The sequence below is a fragment of the Zingiber officinale genome, chromosome 5A (assembly GCF_018446385.1).
Source record: "Zingiber officinale cultivar Zhangliang chromosome 5A, Zo_v1.1, whole genome shotgun sequence".
NCBI lineage: Eukaryota > Viridiplantae > Streptophyta > Magnoliopsida > Zingiberales > Zingiberaceae > Zingiber > Zingiber officinale.
The window spans coordinates 75509141-75526475 of NC_055994.1; the positions used below are offsets into that span (position 1 = coordinate 75509141).

The 17335-nt window shown below is 42.5% G+C and overlaps 1 pseudogene; it reads left to right on the plus strand.

The window, feature by feature from the left end:
* Nucleotides 1-16219, plus strand: part of LOC121979657 — a 45509-nt pseudogene extending 29290 nt beyond the window's left edge.
* The last annotated feature ends 1116 nt before the right edge of the window (nucleotides 16220-17335 follow it).

A 17335-nucleotide genomic window follows, 5' to 3' on the forward strand; every position in this document is an offset into this window, starting at 1 on the left:
TGGAGGTTTGTAATTATTTCCGCATCCCGCTCGGCCAACTTGTGCCAAACTCCTTTAGGTTGCTGAGCGGGATGGTTGTCCTCTTTAAGCTGCACAGATCCCACTTGACCCCAAAATATTCCACTTCTTCTACCCCAAACAATCCGAGCTAGGCACTTTCATTTTCCAAAGTAGAATAGGCTTTAAATTTTTGATAATATGCCGACTTCCAACAAGCCGGAAGGAGTTTTTTCTATATCCGACTTCCGAGCGGAAGCAGATCGAACAAATGATAGCGGCATCTCTAGTTCTCGTCGATAATCCTACCTTCATGCGGCGAATCGGTCCATCGGACAAAAATCGACCGTGTTTTCAAGGGGTGTTATACATTTTGATTATCTCCGTTCGGGCAAATCTCCCTACCGCATGAGTAAGGACTTTTACTCTCTTTACCTTTTTGTCTAACTGATTTTAATTTCTTCCATTGCAATAAGTCATGTGGCGCCCAAGGCCACCGATCATTGAAGTTGGGAAATTAGTGGTGGGCGACTAAAAAGAACTCGCCGAGCGGGTCTTATCACCGGCCGGGTTATTAGGAGAGGGTCAATAGCAGTTACCTCATCCGCTCAAGTTGAGGCGGACCTCGCTTCCCTCGCCCTCTAGCAGTGGGTCCCCAGTCGGGATCACGGAAGTTTCGGCAAAGAGACTCCACCTTCAGACCCAAGAGGCGGACCATGCACCGACGGGAAGTCGCACACGGATCGCCACCGATCGCAGGACTCGGCCTCGCCCACCGCCGACCCTCCTGGTTCTCCTCCACGAACCGCGGCCGCGTACGCCGCGGGTAAACCTCTACCATAGGGGAGTCCTCGGGCAAGGCGAGGGAAGCGCCAGCCGGCCACCCGACCATCAAGACTACCCTCCGATTTCCATCGGAGGAATATTTGGTCCACGATCGCCATCAAGCCCGTACATGAAATAACCGATGGGTCCGCTCACCAAGCTCTTCGAGGATGCCATTCAGTCCTCATGACGCCTAAGCGCTGCGATAACAACATCAAAGCAGCCACTCGTGAATTCATTTTTCTTTCTCGTGCCATGCTACCGTCCGGTTCCTCATTTTATTATTTTCTTTCTACAACGCAAAATCGCCACTAGCCATCGGCTAGCCGAGTGGAGGATCTCCCGAGAAACCCAAGTGTCGGGTCCATCCGGCGAGCGGGGAGAAACAAGTCGAGGCCAATATACCGAAACGACCTGGCTCAGAGGTGGCTCGGCTGAGAGGGCCAAATCAAGAAGCGCGAAGCGGATGCCAAACGCGCTGCCCGGAAGAAGCGAGCGATAGCTGATCTGGACAAGATGAAAGTAGATGTCCGTGCACTAGATCAGCGATCCAAGGATCTGGAGGCCCAGCTGAACGCCGAACGGGAAGACCGTTCGACAGAACGCACAAAGGCTGAAATGGACTTGAAGGCAGTCCAAGATTCCTTAACTGCTTCCCGGGCGGTACTCAGAAAATATAAGGAGGGAGAGCCGAGCCGCCTAGTAGCAGCGATTCGGCGTAAAATTCGGCGGCAACGTCTCATCAACCTTCGCCGAGGCGGTCAAGGTCACCGTGGCGTACTTGAAGAAGGGTGGCCACCTTCCTGCGGGAATGCACATTCCCGCCTCCGACCTGGCGGCCATGATTGACGATATCCCGGATGCCTTTTTCAATTTTGAGGACCCGGAGTGAGGCGAGTTCTTCCAAGTACTTACTGTATTTCATCCGCTCGGCGGATGTAAAATTTTTGTACGTGCCGTTCGGCCTAATTGTATTCCTTTGCTTCCATTTTTGTCGGTCCTTTATTGCCCTCTTCTGTCTGTTTGGTGCTCATTTGTAGAGTCAGTTAAGCTATACGTGTCTCCCACTAGACAACCGATCAGGTTAATCAATTAACTCGTTTTCCTCGAAATCGTTTAGCGCTTGGCTATACTGTTTGCATTCAGTGAATGCGAAGTATTAACAAACCGACGGCCGATCGGACTTAAACAATTTAGTTTTTGCGAATGCTCGTTGCGCGGATGTTTATAGACAATCGGCGCGGTTCTCGATTTTAACGAGCTCGCCCGGCGAGGATTTATAGACGCCGGCGCCTCTCGATATTTAACGGCGGGCGTGGCATGATATTTATAGCCGGTCCGCGGCTCGATGTTTAACGACGGGCGTCGGTCTCCCTTCGGAGGGTTTATGAGCCGACTGCTCTCGATCTTTACGGCCACCGGGCTCGCCGCCGCTCCGGAGGGTTTATTGGCCTGCCGTGCCTCGATCTTTAACGGACGGTCGCGCCGGATATTTATAGCGGTGCGGCGCTCGATGTTTAACGACGGGCTCGCCGGCCTCCCGCCGGAGGGTTTATAGCGGCTCGCCTCTCGATATTTAACGTCTGCTCGCCGACGGCGGATATTTATAGCGTGGCCTGGCCGCCTCGATGTTTAACGAGCTGCCGGTCTCCGCTTCGGAGGGTTTATGAAGCGCGGCCCTCTCTCGATATTTGCAGCCGGGCTCGTCGGCGCGGATATTTATAGCCTGGTCGGCCTCGATGTTTAATGACCGACGGGCCTCGGTCCTCCGCCGGAGGGTTTATACGTCGGCTCGTCTCACGATATTGCACGGGCCGTCGGTGCCGGATATTTATAGCCGCGCTCTCGATGTTTAACGACGGGGCTCGTCGGTCTCCGCTCGGAGGTTTATGACGCCTGCTCGCTCTCGATCTTTATACTGATATTTATAGAATCCGCACGCGGCTCGATGTTTAATGACGGGCTCCCGCGGTCTCCCGGAGGGTTTATAGCGAGACCCGCTCTGCCTCGATCTTTAACGACGGAGCTCGTCCGGATATTTATAGCGGTCGGCCGGCTCGATGTTTAACGGCACGGCTCGGGTCTCCCGCCGGAGGGTTTATATGGGCTCTCGATCTTTAACGGAGCTCGTCGGACGCGGATATTTATAGCCGTCCGGGGCTCTACGGTTTAACGTCTGGGCTAGACGGCCTTCAAGGCTAACTCCTTACCAGGTCGAGCGACCTTGGCCTTCATAACTTATCTAGCGCTTGAACAGTCTTTGTGCCCGGCCGAACGGCACGGGTCATTTGCTTGCGCATCCAATCGGCTGGGAGGCCTTCACTATTCGGGCGCTTGGCTCGGATAATCCATATGCCCCTTTCACCCAGCTTGGAGAACGTACTCCTGGCCAAACGGCTCAGGGTCTGCTTCGTCGAGCATTTTGGCTCGGATAATTTATATCCCCCTTTCACCCAGCTTGGAGAACGTACTCCTGGCCAAACGGTTCAGGGTCTGCTTCATCGAGCATTTTGGCTCGGATAATATATCAACCTCCCGGCCGAGCGGCTCGGGGGCCTTCATTCGGAAAATTACAATGAATTCTACGCCCGAAAGAAACTATATCTGAAAAACTAAGCTGCCGATCAGCATAAGATCTAACGCAATTTCTCAACTCCCGAATACCCGTGGAGTGAGGTGGATATAATGTACGTCGAAATTCATCCAAGCCAGGAGGGTGGCGAAACTTCCCGGTCGGTCCTCCATGGCCGTTCGGCCTACCAGAGGTGGAGGCGTCCTGCTGCATTATCCTTTTACTTGAGCCTTCTGCTCTCATTGCTCCGTGAGCCTTCGTCAGCGAGCGCCTGGCTCGGATACTATACCTCCAGCCAAACGGCTCGAGGCCTTCTTCATCGATCCAAGAGCGCTTGGCTCGTATCTTATACACCATGAAGATAGGCCGCTCGGCCAATAATTCCAATTGCGCACATTATAACATTTTGCCTTCTACATTTCAAATATACAACCAAACGGAAAATATACAGCACATATTCTATCGGTGCACCTCTCGCCCTGCCCCGGACGGGCTAGAGATAACTTGTGCTTCATGGTGGATCCAAGTGCCAATCCCTCTTCATCCGCTCGGCGGCTCGTCCACCCAACTTCCTCGTATGCGGACGATTCATCGCCTGACATCAAACTCCCGCTCTTGAGGTTCCAAAAGGAGGGGCTTGCTATAAGTCGAATTCGGGAGATGAAGTATCTGCTTTTGAGGGAAATGGAACTGTGGCAGTCGGTGCTTCCGCTTGGGAGAAGCGTCTGCTCGGAGGGTTTTGCCCTTCCTATGATCCCGAACGGGAGGCTCATCAGATGAAGATCCTTGCTCCCCGTGAGCGGGCGCGATTTCTGGGGGAGTACGGAAGAGTGCCTGAGGGAATGCGACGGTGGCTTGAGGTGCTCCCGCTCGGCCACCCGACGCATATGTTGCTTGTTGCTCCGGCTGCTCGCCTGATGCTTTTTGTTTTTGCTCCACAAGTTTGGCAGCCCTTATCTCGACCAGAGCGTCCAACTCTTCTTGTGAGAGTGCCACGGTATGTATTCTTCCAGCCTCGTCCATCGTTCCCGTTCGGATGCAGGAGCGTTCCCACAGACGGCGCCAATTTGATCCTGTCCGAACCAGGGGTCAACGAACGCTGGGGACGTGGCGCTCCCTGCTGAATCCTCGAGTGCTCCGGTGAACCTGCAACAAAACCGAGCCGGGAGGGGTGTCCCGGCAATGGCCCTCCGACGCTCAAGTCAGGCGAAGGAATAGATGAAAGTGGTTGCCGGATGAAGACTCGCGTACCTCCGGTTGAAGAAGTGGAGGCCTTATATAGACTTCTGAGGAGGCTGATGTACATATACCGAGGCACACACACGTGTCCTCAACCCATACCCAGTATGAGCTTGTCAGAGGAGCTTGCACGACTCCTTGCTCCAAGCGCCATGCATGATGGGATGAGCATGTTGATGGGACAAGGGGAGCCCATGTCCTTGATGGGACAAAGGAGCCCATGTCCTAGGATCCTCGATATCATCTCGCTGTCAAGATGTTCCTATCTTGCCTTTTCTTACTCCCTGTCAATCGTCCGTCCGGCCGTCCCCGGCGTCCGATCGGATGTTGATCGCATGGAGCTTCCGGTCATGTGCTCTAGGGAACAGCGGCTTGATGTTTTATTCTTCTGGACGGAGCCCTCCGGCCTACTTTTCCATTCATCATGAGGCGTGAACCCGCCCTCCGGATATATTGCTTCCGCTCGGAAGCCTCAGCTGGTCGTCGCCCTCCTTATCCGCTCGGCCAAGGCCTTTGGCGCTCCTCGCGGCGTTGACTCTGCTAAATGGGGTCCCCCATTCTTACTGCCGGATCAGGTATTAATAAGCGTCAAATCTCGATTTGAAACAAACACCAATGGCAATGATACCTTCTTTTCAACCATCCACTTCTTTAATATACCTAATGCCCATGTCAGTTGCTCTGTTCTCTCATTACTAAGATATGTGAACATAAGTGAGTAAGTTCACATTGTGGATGTGATACCCACAACCTCCAATAGTGGTATCCAATACTTATTGGTCTTGTATGTGGCATCAATGATGAACACAAACAAAAAGTTGACAGACAGCTCTAGACTTTTTTGATGAACCCAAAGAATATCTGTGATTTCATTAGTGTCTGGATTTGTACGGTAATTATGGAGGTATTCTTTCTTGATTAATTACTCTAAGACATACTGAATAGAATTTAAGTCACCCCGTTTAGCGGATTTATTTGTGAAAATGACATTGTAAATGCTTTTGATCCTCATAGTATTTGATGAGTTTCTTTCCTTCAAAATACTAATAATTTCACAAGGTGTGGTGTTGTTGGCCATGTCGAGCACAAATTCTTTCTCTATTAGTTTTAGCCTACATGGGTATTCATGGTCATCAATATATTATACTAATTGATGATTATAAAAACCACAGCCAACCCTTAAATCCCACATCACACCATCTAGAGGTATTGGTATACCTCGTAGCTCAAATGGGTATTCACATTTTTTAGTCCCAGTATTTCTTTTTAAGGATTACCCATCAACTAGATATCGTGGCGGTTTGTACTTTCCACCTCTTTCACACATAAGATGACACTTTGACAGTTTGCCACCTTTTAAATTAGCAGAATTTTTAATAACCACTATAGTATCATTCTTCAAACTTACTGTCTTTACCCAATTTATCATATCTTCTCTACTTTTAAATATCTATATAAAAAAAATAATAGAGATGTATAAGTACGACATTATCTAATCTTAATATAATTTCTCTACTTATAAAATAAATAACGAATATGCATAAAACAACGATAATAACTAACCTAATTCTGACATGTGTCAAGAGTTGAAGAGAGGGTAATTCAAGGGGAGGGGATGTTATGACATGTGTCAAGCGTTGGAGGGGGTAATTTAAAGGGAGAGGGGTGTTTTGACATGTGTCAAGCATTGGAGGGTAGGTAATTTAAAGAGAGTGAGAAGTTCTGACATGTGTCAAGAGTTGGAAGTGAGGTTGCAAAATATGGTACACCAAATAATAATTAAATAATAATGTTATTTGACAAATAATTTTATTGGATTTTCTGGAAATTTTTAGAAATTTTTCGAAAATTAAACGGAGTCTGGATGACATGGTTTACGGGGATGAATCCGTTGGATAGGGAAAAGCCTGTTTAGAATACCCATTTTAAGTGGGAGTTGGTTGATTTCAATTAACCCAAGTTGTAATAAATTAACCTAAGTCTAATATATATAAACCTAGGTATACGAATTAAAACCTAAGTTCTCTGCTTCTAATCACCCGATTCCCGATCTCCTCCCCTCTCCTCTTCACGCTGTCGCCGACCTCTCTCTCCCCACTCGATCGTCGCCGGTGAAGTCTGTTAGTTAGAGCCATAGAGCCAATCATTTGATGATTGTATGAACTCATGTATATCATATTCTTGTATATGAATAAAGGCATTTGTTTGGTTATTATACTTATTTGTATTAGTGCCAAATAGACTAAGTATAATAACGTCCTTGAGTAGAAGGTTCATACCTATATCAATCGATTAGTTGAATCGATAGTGAGATGATATAGGGAACACTACTCTAAATCATTCCTAGTCGAGTATTAACATTCAGGGACAATGTTAATACAATAAGACTAGCATGTAGGTCAGCTCGATGACTTGATCTCACAAGTCATGGATATAGAGATATCTGTTGGATCGAGAAGCATTAGAGAATATGAATGACCCGCCATGAGAAAGTATCATGGATCGTTATATGAGTGTCATATACTTTCTCATGTGGCTATTAGTATGACTATTAGTCCTTAGACCTGAAGTCACCATGGATCCCTACATAAGGAGTTATGTACTTTGGTTTCATCAAACGTCACCCGTAACAGGGTGGACTATAAAGGCGATTACTGGGTATGTAACAAATTATGCAGAGGGATGTGAGTGATGTAGATGGGATCTATCCCTCCCATATGACGGGAGCGACATCAATATTCTTGATAGAGTTAGACCACGAAGTGCATGGCCATGCCCAAATGAGTCAACATTAGATGTTGAGCTTATTTGATCGAGTGAGTCTACTTGGAGTTCAAGATTTAGATTGATTAGAGGATGACACGGTCTATGCCTCATATTGATCAATCTAGATGTCTAGGATAGAAGGACAATGACATATATTGTGAGGAGTCACAATTAGTAGTCACAAGGTGATGTCGGATCTCAACATTCTTGTAACTTGGGTAGTAATGATGTGTTGCTAGATACCGCTCATTACTTATGCTCCTAAATGGGTTTAGGGCATTGCCAACGTTACAAGAACCTATAGGGTCACACACTAAGGACAATTAGATGGAGATTTGGTTCATATGATGAACTAAGAGGATTAGATTCATTTGATGAATCATATTGGATTAAGAGTAATCCAAATTGGGCTAATTGAGTTGGACTCAAGTTGATTCATGTATTCAATGAGTCTAATTTAGATTATGACTCATTAAATCAACTTAATTTAATGAATTAGATTCATTATATTAAGTTGGCTTGAATCATATGGTTGGATTAGATCAACCATGAGAGAGATTTGATCAAGTTTGACTTGATTTGAGAGGAAGAGAAAAAGTCATGTTTGACTTGACTTTTTGCCACATCACTAGTGAGTTGGCAAGATGTGGACCAATAGAATTGCTCCACATCATCAATGTGTGCCACCTCATGGAGGTTACAAGCCTCCATAGCATTTAATGTGGCCGGCCCACATTAAATGAGGAGGTTACACTTGTTGCCATGTCATTTAGTGAGGTGACAAGATGTGGACCAATAGTGTTGATCCACATCATCCTAGAGTGCCACCTCATGGGGGTTACAACTCTTAATGGTCTCCACATTAATTGGAATTAATGTGGGGGTTACACCTCCTAGAAGGTGGCCGGCCACTTGAATGTGGATAACAATTTTCATTTTTGAAAATTGATTCCATCATTCATTCCTTCTTCTTCCTCCTAGAGTTCTTCTTGCTCTCTCCCTCTCCTCCTTCCTTGGCCAAACCACATAGGTGCTAGCACACCTTGGTTTTTGGTCACCTCCATCTAGTGTGTCCGTGTGGATACTTCTAGAGGACCGTACGCTTGACGGTCTTGAGATCCGGCACCATTTGGACGAGCGGGATTCACGTGGGGCGCGCATCAAGGGTAATGATCTTAACTTTAGTGTAGATCTAAAGTTTTTACAAACTCGTACAAGAAAAGGTTTTTCGAAAAGTTTTGTTTACGAATCTTTGCACGAGATCCATGACTTCGGGTGACTCGGGGTTTCCGCGACTCGAAAAAGCGGTTTTCGCGGCCCAACGAACCCAACAAAGTCCTCAGCCGGTAATGTTCTCATGACCTCGAAGCTGTAGCACCGTTTCCTCCCACGCGATGCCAACTGATGAGCTCTCCTAATCTCACCTATTCTGTGCCCTAGCTCCGATCTGTCGCCCCTTTCTTGATCGCCACGGGTCTTCCAGCCACCGTCCACTTCGATAGCTAGATTGGCGTACCCTTTAAATCAGCACCGACCATGAGTTGTTGGGTTGCTCCTCCTCGACATCTCCTCCTGATCCCGACGTCGTTGCCGCGGCGGCTCAGATCCTCCATCGTTGTGACCTGGTTTCCTGATGTCGCTTTTCTTCACCGCTGTGCAAGCCACTTGGATCTCTTCGAATGCTATCAGACTATCTCAGTGTACTGCCATGCCAAGAGCAAGAAGTCGGAGGTCTGCTTTGTGCATCACCTCTCCCTAACCATCATTACTCGTTGACAAAGAAGGAGAGCAAGCGATATTTAGGTTTCGGTCAGCATTGTTCACCGGTAATCCATAGCTCCGGTCATCCTAATTTGGCAATGAATCCCTTCGGCCCGTGAGCTTTTAGTGATTGTTTTGGAATTTGGTGAGTTTTAAATTGATTAATCTATACTTGGATTGATTATGCTTGTAGCAAATCCTAATTGGAAGGGGGAATGATTGGGGATGCTTAATCTATTTGGTTATGGATTAGAGATTCATTTATGCGTGGATTTCTCTAGTTAGATTAATTCACAAGGATATTGGCAATGAAGAGAGTATTGGATCATTAGGTAGAATTGTACGTGGTTACCTATTCGAACTAGGATTAGATTTTGAGTTTAGCTAATTGTTCTATATGTGATTAGCTAAACTGTATATCATATGTGATCGCAGGACTTTGATTCGACGCGAGCGTCTCAACATAGGTTTGGTTTGACACGATCTACGTATAAGGCGGGTACCTCTGACTTATCCCCTTGATATGATCATTTTTGATATGCATAGTAGTTTATAGCTAGTAGTAATGATTGTGTTTACTTCTACTTTGGTACGCCACTTCTTGGTTCTTGTAGTCTGCCTATATTCCTATCTGTTATGCATTCATACTTATATTCTCTTGTTTGTTACCATGTTTACCCCTATTCATAGAACTAGTGATATACATTGCCCTACTGTGTAGTAGTCTAGTTATTTGACATGTCTAACTTGTGTACCTAGTTTATTGTTACTTAGATCATTGTATGGATTTATTCCTTTTTGGTACATTTTATATGGAGGTGTATACCGTCAGTATCTACATGCTTAGTGTCATGCATCATTTTCCATGATTGCATGCTGAGCGATTGTCGGCTCCATTGTTGTTGAGCACATCATCAGTTACATGACCTACGCACATACAACCACTCATAGGTTAGTCGTATTTCAGACAGGGTGTGTGTTGCAGTTTGCTCTGTCATGGCTCCACTGATCCGCTCATGGGAGATTCCTCCCCTTGACCATGATATAGGGAGATAAGAGCTTAGGCTCACCCACTATATTTGGGGTAGGAGGATAGATATGTTGGTGCGGGTAGCACTAACGGTCTAACCCAGGTTTTGATGAATGACAAATAGGTTAAGTTAGTTATGTTGTTGTCTGACACTTTGATCAAGTGTGCAGGAAAAGTCCAGATGGCACAGCACGACGGATGTAGGACTACGGACAAGTCCTAGGTCGGACGACGTCCGGATAGTTGCGAGAAGTCCAAGCGGCGGTCGACCGGTGGACGTGATCGCGAGAAGTCCACTAGGTCGCAGGACGGATAGAAGTCCTGGTCGACGGCGAGTGACCGCGGCAGAAGTCCGGACGGTCAGAGGTGAGCCGCGGACGTCTGGCGTGGCAAGGCAAGTCACCGGAAGGGAGGATCGAGGACGCTCCGGGAAGGGAACATTAGGCGTCGATCCGGCTTAGATCCATTTCGGATATCTAAGTCGAGATCGTGACTAGATCCGGTCTCGGAAAGACGGAATCTAAGTCATACTCTTTTAATTATCTATTGAACCTTAACCTTAATCTGTTTTACGGATATACATTTGCCTCGGACTAACTTTGTTTTGCGAAAGGAGTTTTTGGAGCGGTGGTCAGAGTGGATCCGGGCTGAGGTCCGGAGGATCCGGGCGCCCATCCGGCAAGGCAAATTCTATCCAAAGTCGTCGCCACGTGGAGCATCATGGTTTGTGCAGCTATGCTCACATTCCGCGCGAAGGGATCGCGCTGGCGATATATAAAGAAGCCCTGAGAGCTTCAGATGGAATTAATCGAGAACTCTTCTCCCTGGTCTTGCGCTCTACGTTCTGCGTCGATAAAGCTACGACAAAGTGCTCATTCGGTTTTTAGTTTACTTCTTTGTCGGTATTACTTTGTTTCATTAGCATTTTCTGCATTCATCTTGTAACTATATTCGAATTGCTAGTGATTTCCCAACGAAAGTGGTCAAGGACCACGGGCCTTCGAGTAGGAGTCGTCACAGGCTCCGAACGAAGTAAAAAATAACTGTGTTCATTTACTTTTCCGCTGCATATTTATACTCTTGTTTTTCGAATCGATATTCACCCCCCCTCTATCGAATCTAACGGTCCTACAAGATATACTCTGATAATATCCTGCCAACTCAGTCACTCAGGAGCAGTGATGGCAGAGTGAACAATTGTCATAGCCCTACCCCACTCGGTATTACCATCACGTGTGAGATGGCTGACTGGTGTCAGGGGTGACCATGCCATTTTTGTATCATATGTATGGATTGCATTTATTGTTTGTGCTTACTGTATTATGTATGTTGCATTTTGGTGGTTGCATATGATTGACATCCATACAAGTGAGATTTTGTATCTGGTCTGATGACCCTTATTTACAGATAGGAAGTTCTGGTGAGTACAGTTTCTTTAGCCTTCTCAGTTTGCATTTCCTACTTTTGTTCAGGAAATTGTACCGCATGATTATTACTGTTAGGTATACCTTATTATGCATATCTATCCGGTATCCGCTGAGTCGTTGGACTCACACCATTACTTTTATTCCTATTTCAGGTTGATGTCGCTTGGAGTATCCTGCTTGTCGGTCCTAGGTCACATCCAAGGATGGTTTTGCTTCTTACTTTTCCCACTTTGCGAATTTGTGGACTTGGTGTAGTATAAGCTAGCCTTTATTTTGGAGTTTGCTAGGTGGAGTGATATTTGTTTTGTTGTATTTGTGTTTAAGCCGTGTCGACACGCATTGTGTTGTTTTGGTTGTATGGGCTTTTCTTTTGTTTTTCAGTTGTGTTTTTTTAGTACAACCGAGTGGACTGTTTTATATATAACTGCGTGGTTGTATTTGTAGTATCGCTGTGTGGGCTGTTTAATATATATATAACTGCGTGATTGTGTATATTCCAGCCGTGTGGGCTAATGTATTTTGTTGTTGATGTATCTATGCTTCAAATTGTCACCGGTACAGGGGAGATGTTGTCGGATTTTCCTCTGGCAGGGACTCCTTTGGGGCGTGACAGGGGTAATTTAAATGGATGAGAGATTTTGACATGTGCCAAGGTTTGAAATGAGGGTAATTTAAAGGGATGAGAGATTTTGACATGTGTTAAGGGTTAGAAGAAGGGTAATTTAAAGGGATAAGAGATTTTGACCTATGTCAAGGGTTGGAATGAGAGTAATTTAAAGGGAGGGGAGGTTATGACATATGTCAAGTGTTGAAGAGGTGTAATTTAAATGGAGATGGTGTTTTGACAGGTATCAATAGTTGGAGGATGAGTAATTTATAGAAAGTAAGAAATTCTGACATGTGTCAAAGGTTGGAGGGAGGGATGATTTAAAAGGAGAGAAGCTTCTAACATGTGTCAAGAGTTGAATGCGAATAATTTAAGTGTCGAATTAGGAAGGTAATTTAAAGGAAGGGAGAGATTCTGACATAGGTTAAAAATTATATAAAATAAAAAAAATTGATAAAAAAAATAATAAACAAAGTTGATTAAAAAATAAAACTAAATAAAAATTAAATAAAATTAAAAAAATAATAAACAAAATTAATTTAAAAATAAAACTAAATAAAAATCAAATAAAATTTAAAAATATATAAGTATTGATAAAAAATTAATAAAAAAATAAAACTAAATAAAAAATAAATAAAATTTTAAAATAATAAATAGAATTAATTTTAAAAATAAAAAAAATTAAATTAAATAAAATTTAAAATATATAAGTATTGATGAAAAAATAATAAATAAAATTAATTTAAAAAATAAAACTAAATAAAATTTAAAAAAAAAAAGAAAAAAAAGGGATAGAACTATCATTTGACACGGAGAGAGAGGAGAGGGGTGGTGTCAGACGGAAAACAATAATTTCTTTTAATGACACTCACGACGATTTTAATTTATTTTCTCTAGTTGGGAAGTGGGAACAAAATCCAACAATTTATAAAACACAAATAAAAATATTTATCTCCTCCATAAAAATTATTGAGAAGAGAAAAAAAAAAGATGGTAATTTAGAGGACGGATTTTTGATGGTTTATTTTTTTAGATCTTTGATTTGGATGGACTCTATCTTTAAAATATGTGAGGTCCATCCAAATCAAAGGTCCTTAGGTAAGAGATCATCCTCTGGTCCATAATTTATAGATTAGAGAATCCTTATTGGATAATTTATCTTTGACTTTACCTTATAAAAAATTCTAAAAGTTTTAGAATTATCAAATTATTATTTTTTATTTCAAATAATTAAGGGTAAACATTAAATAGGGACCTTTGTTTATCCCATTTTTAATTAAAGTCAAATGAAAACTTTTTAATATTTTTATTTTAAAATATCCTTTAATCTAATGCGGTTATAATATCTATAACTGCTCCAATATGTTTATGTTGGTTTTTAAATTTATGATTTAAGGTTTACAGGTACCGATCCAATAGATATGAAGAGAGTTACACATTGGTACATAAACGTCGGATATATGGTAGGGTAAATTTCATATCGTCAGTTATTGAGAATCAACTCTTAACTATTACACTAGAGATATCATGTGCCCTCCGTCTATACTATGTCCTGAGAGTATATAGAAGCTATCTAATAATTGTTATAATATGTAAACACTATGTATTTAAAGTGAGTTTAAAATTTAGAATTTAAGGTCTCTAAACACTATTATATTAAAACATTATTTATCAATTTAATCAAAATCATTTAAAAAAAATTATCATAAATTTACAACAAAATTAGAGAAAAAAACAAGCGTGGCCAATTAGTAGAATTTAGCAACAATAAAATAAATTTCATCTAAAATTTTAAAAAAATCTTTTGTTACAAAATTATCAATAAAAAAAATTTCATCTTAAAATTAACAATAAAAAAATAATTATGACAGAATTAGTTGCTTCGTAACAAATATAAAAAATCATCAAAAAAATTTATAACGAATTCAAAATTCGTTATAAAATTTACCATGAAATTGAAAATCATCATAAAATTTACAACAAAATAAATATTCAAAACAAATTTGACCCTGAATTTAGAAATTTATCTAAATTTAATTTAGGATGAATTCAAAATTTTTAGTAAAATTTACCGCGACATTAAAATTTATAATAAAATTTACAATAAAATAAATATTAATGACATATTTTGCTATAAATTTAAAAATTGATCGTAAAATTTATAACGAACATTTGTGCGGAGGAATCTGTCCCTTCCTTTCTTGTGAATCCGGATTAAAGAATCTCAATCATTCATATTCGCATGTTCGATATAATGATGTCCTTTTGGGACGATTTAGTAATTAATACATGAAATATTATCATTAGAAGATTCGAAGTTCAAATAAATATTTTCCTTATGTGCTAATCACTATTCCAAAGGTTGATAGCTATCTGTAATTTACTTCCTCCGTGTTGACCTTGGGACGGGTTGGCGAGGATGCTAGGGGCGAACGTATTCGTCTTGTACCACCATATTCGATCTAATGATGTTTAAAGAGCACATGTCATGGATCCGCAATCGACTCGTGTTATCCAATCACTGGCGCTTTCTTTTCTCTTTATAAACTCCAACCCGTTACTTTTTTCTCCATCCCGCCTTTTCCTACCATGCGTCTCCAATCCCTCTTGTCAGAATCTGAGCTAGAAAGAGGTCGATAAAGGTAGTATCGGTGTTAACGGAAAGACGACTTTGATGCACTCTATGTATGTGTGTCAGAAAAGTGAACCCCCCACATAGTACCAAAGATCTATAGTAACGAAACTGGTAGTACTTGGACCCTGCACATACTCAGACAAGCACATGGAGCATTGAAGACTAGAAATTAGAGAAAAAGTCTCTAGTGCAAGTCCTTCGACGCTCAAGTCAAGTTATTTTTTCCCGAAAAAGTAGTATACGAACGAAGGAAGGAAAAAAGAACTGTTGAAGATGCGTGTGAATGTGCGCATACTTGACCAATGAAGAGAACCTCCCTTTTTGTATGATTCTGCCTGCCTTTTGAGCCAGATCGCTGTCAGAGAATGTCGGGTGTCAGGGTATGTCGGGGGAGGGAGGACATCTAGTGGTCTTCCATTGACTAGAGGAAGGCTCCACCTTCAGTGCGTGGCAGACCACTAGAATATTCTTTGACTTATGACAGTTATTCTCTGATAAGAAGTTTTGACATTGTTGTTGCTTAACGTTATTCGTCCCGCACAGGTTCAGCTGCAGACAACTCGGGGTGACTGCTCAGATGTGCTACAAGGATTTAAGCCTTGATGAAGAGGATGAGATGTGGCGAACCGACCGGAGCTTATCTGAGACTATGACGAGGGACCCAACCTTTATGATTTGGCTACTAAAGAGTCGATTGGGGGTTATCTCGTCTCAGGGCTTAGATCCGGGGGCCCACCCTGCCTGTGACCGATCAGGAATTATGCGGTTGGTGATGTGAGGTGGCCTGACTCCCATCTTCTCTTAATTGTTGACTTCTATGTCCTCTTGATTATGAACCTTCACGTTCGCTTGATTATTGGCTGCCACGTCCTATTGATCATTGACTGCTTGACTTTCACATATCAGTGCCCAAGGCCGAGAAGAAGCCCGTGGAAAAGAATCTTGTTGCATTCGACAAGCCGGTTGATGAGAAGAAGGCCACTGCTAAAAAAGCCCCGATAGAGAAGGAGCCCAAGGCTAGCAAGCGTCTCCCCTCCAAGGATAACGCTGCCGCCAGAGATAAGAAAAGGAAGACCAAGAAGAAGGGTACCGAGACCTACAAGATATACATATTCAAGGTGCCCAAGCAAGTGCACCCGGATATCGGCATCTCCATGGCCATGTCGATCATGAACTCCTTCATCAACGAAAAATTCAAGAAGTTTACACAGGAGGCCTCTCGCCTTGCTCACTACAACAAGAAGTCCACCATCACATCCCGTGAGATCCAGACCTCAATTCGCCTCGTTCTCCCAGGGAACTCGCCAAGCGCGTGGTCTCCGAGGGCACCAAAGTCGTGACCAAATTTACCAGCTCCTAAATCAGAGCCTTTCGATGGATTCTCGATGGAGCTCAGATTCTAGGGTTTTTAGTGATGTTGCACTTGTGATTTGTTTTCCCTTTTTTATGGTAGATTAATGCTCATGTAACATACTGCCTTGACATCAATAACCATTGATATATACTGTCCTTTCATTTTGTTATTTTGGTAGATTAATGTATCTTCAACTGATGTAGGGATGTGAAGGAGGTAATTGTTGTCCTCTCGGGATGGTCTAGTGACTAGCGTATGAGGTGCTATCATCATGAAATTTGAGGTTTAAATTTTGACATAACTGTGGTAAATACCTTCCTTAGTTACTATTCTAAAGGTTAATAGTCATCTGTGGCTTTGAGAAGGATTGGTGGGAGTGCTGGGGCGAACGTAGGGATGCAATTGAGCCAAACCGAGTCGAACGCTTGAATGTTTGAGTTTAGCTCGTTTATAATCGAGCCGAGCTTGAACTTTATTTAACGAATATATTTATGGCTCACGAGCTTATTCGAACTTTTATCGAGCCTAAACGAGCTTAATAAATATAAATTATAAATTTAAATATTCATTAAAAACTAAATTATATATTTAGAGAAAATTATAATATTTTTATTAAAATTTATAATTTTATTCAAATAAATAAATTTAATATATTTATCTATATGTTTCATAAGTAGAGTGTAAAATATATAAATTTAATATCAAAATTATTATTATTTTATTTAAAAGTTGATTCATGAACTTAACGAACATGTTCACGAGCTAACAAATTGAATGTTGTGAAGCTTAAGCTTGATTTATTTATCTTAACGAGCCTCATTAAACGAGCTCAAACGATATTTTATCGAATTGAGTTTCGAATAACTTATGAACGTCTTGGTTCATTTACATCTCTAGGCGAACGTAGTTAGCTTTTGCTACTGTGAAGGAGGCAATTGTTTGTAAATCAACTTATATTCAACTTTTCAGAAATGTGTTGCTAATATCCATATTTTAGATACGAATTTTTAATATCTTATAAAATTATCAATAACCATTACTGGTGACTATTCTGAATCCATTTGATAAATGATTGATCCCGTCTGGAAACTAAGTCGGATGTGTTGGAGTGTATACTAAAAT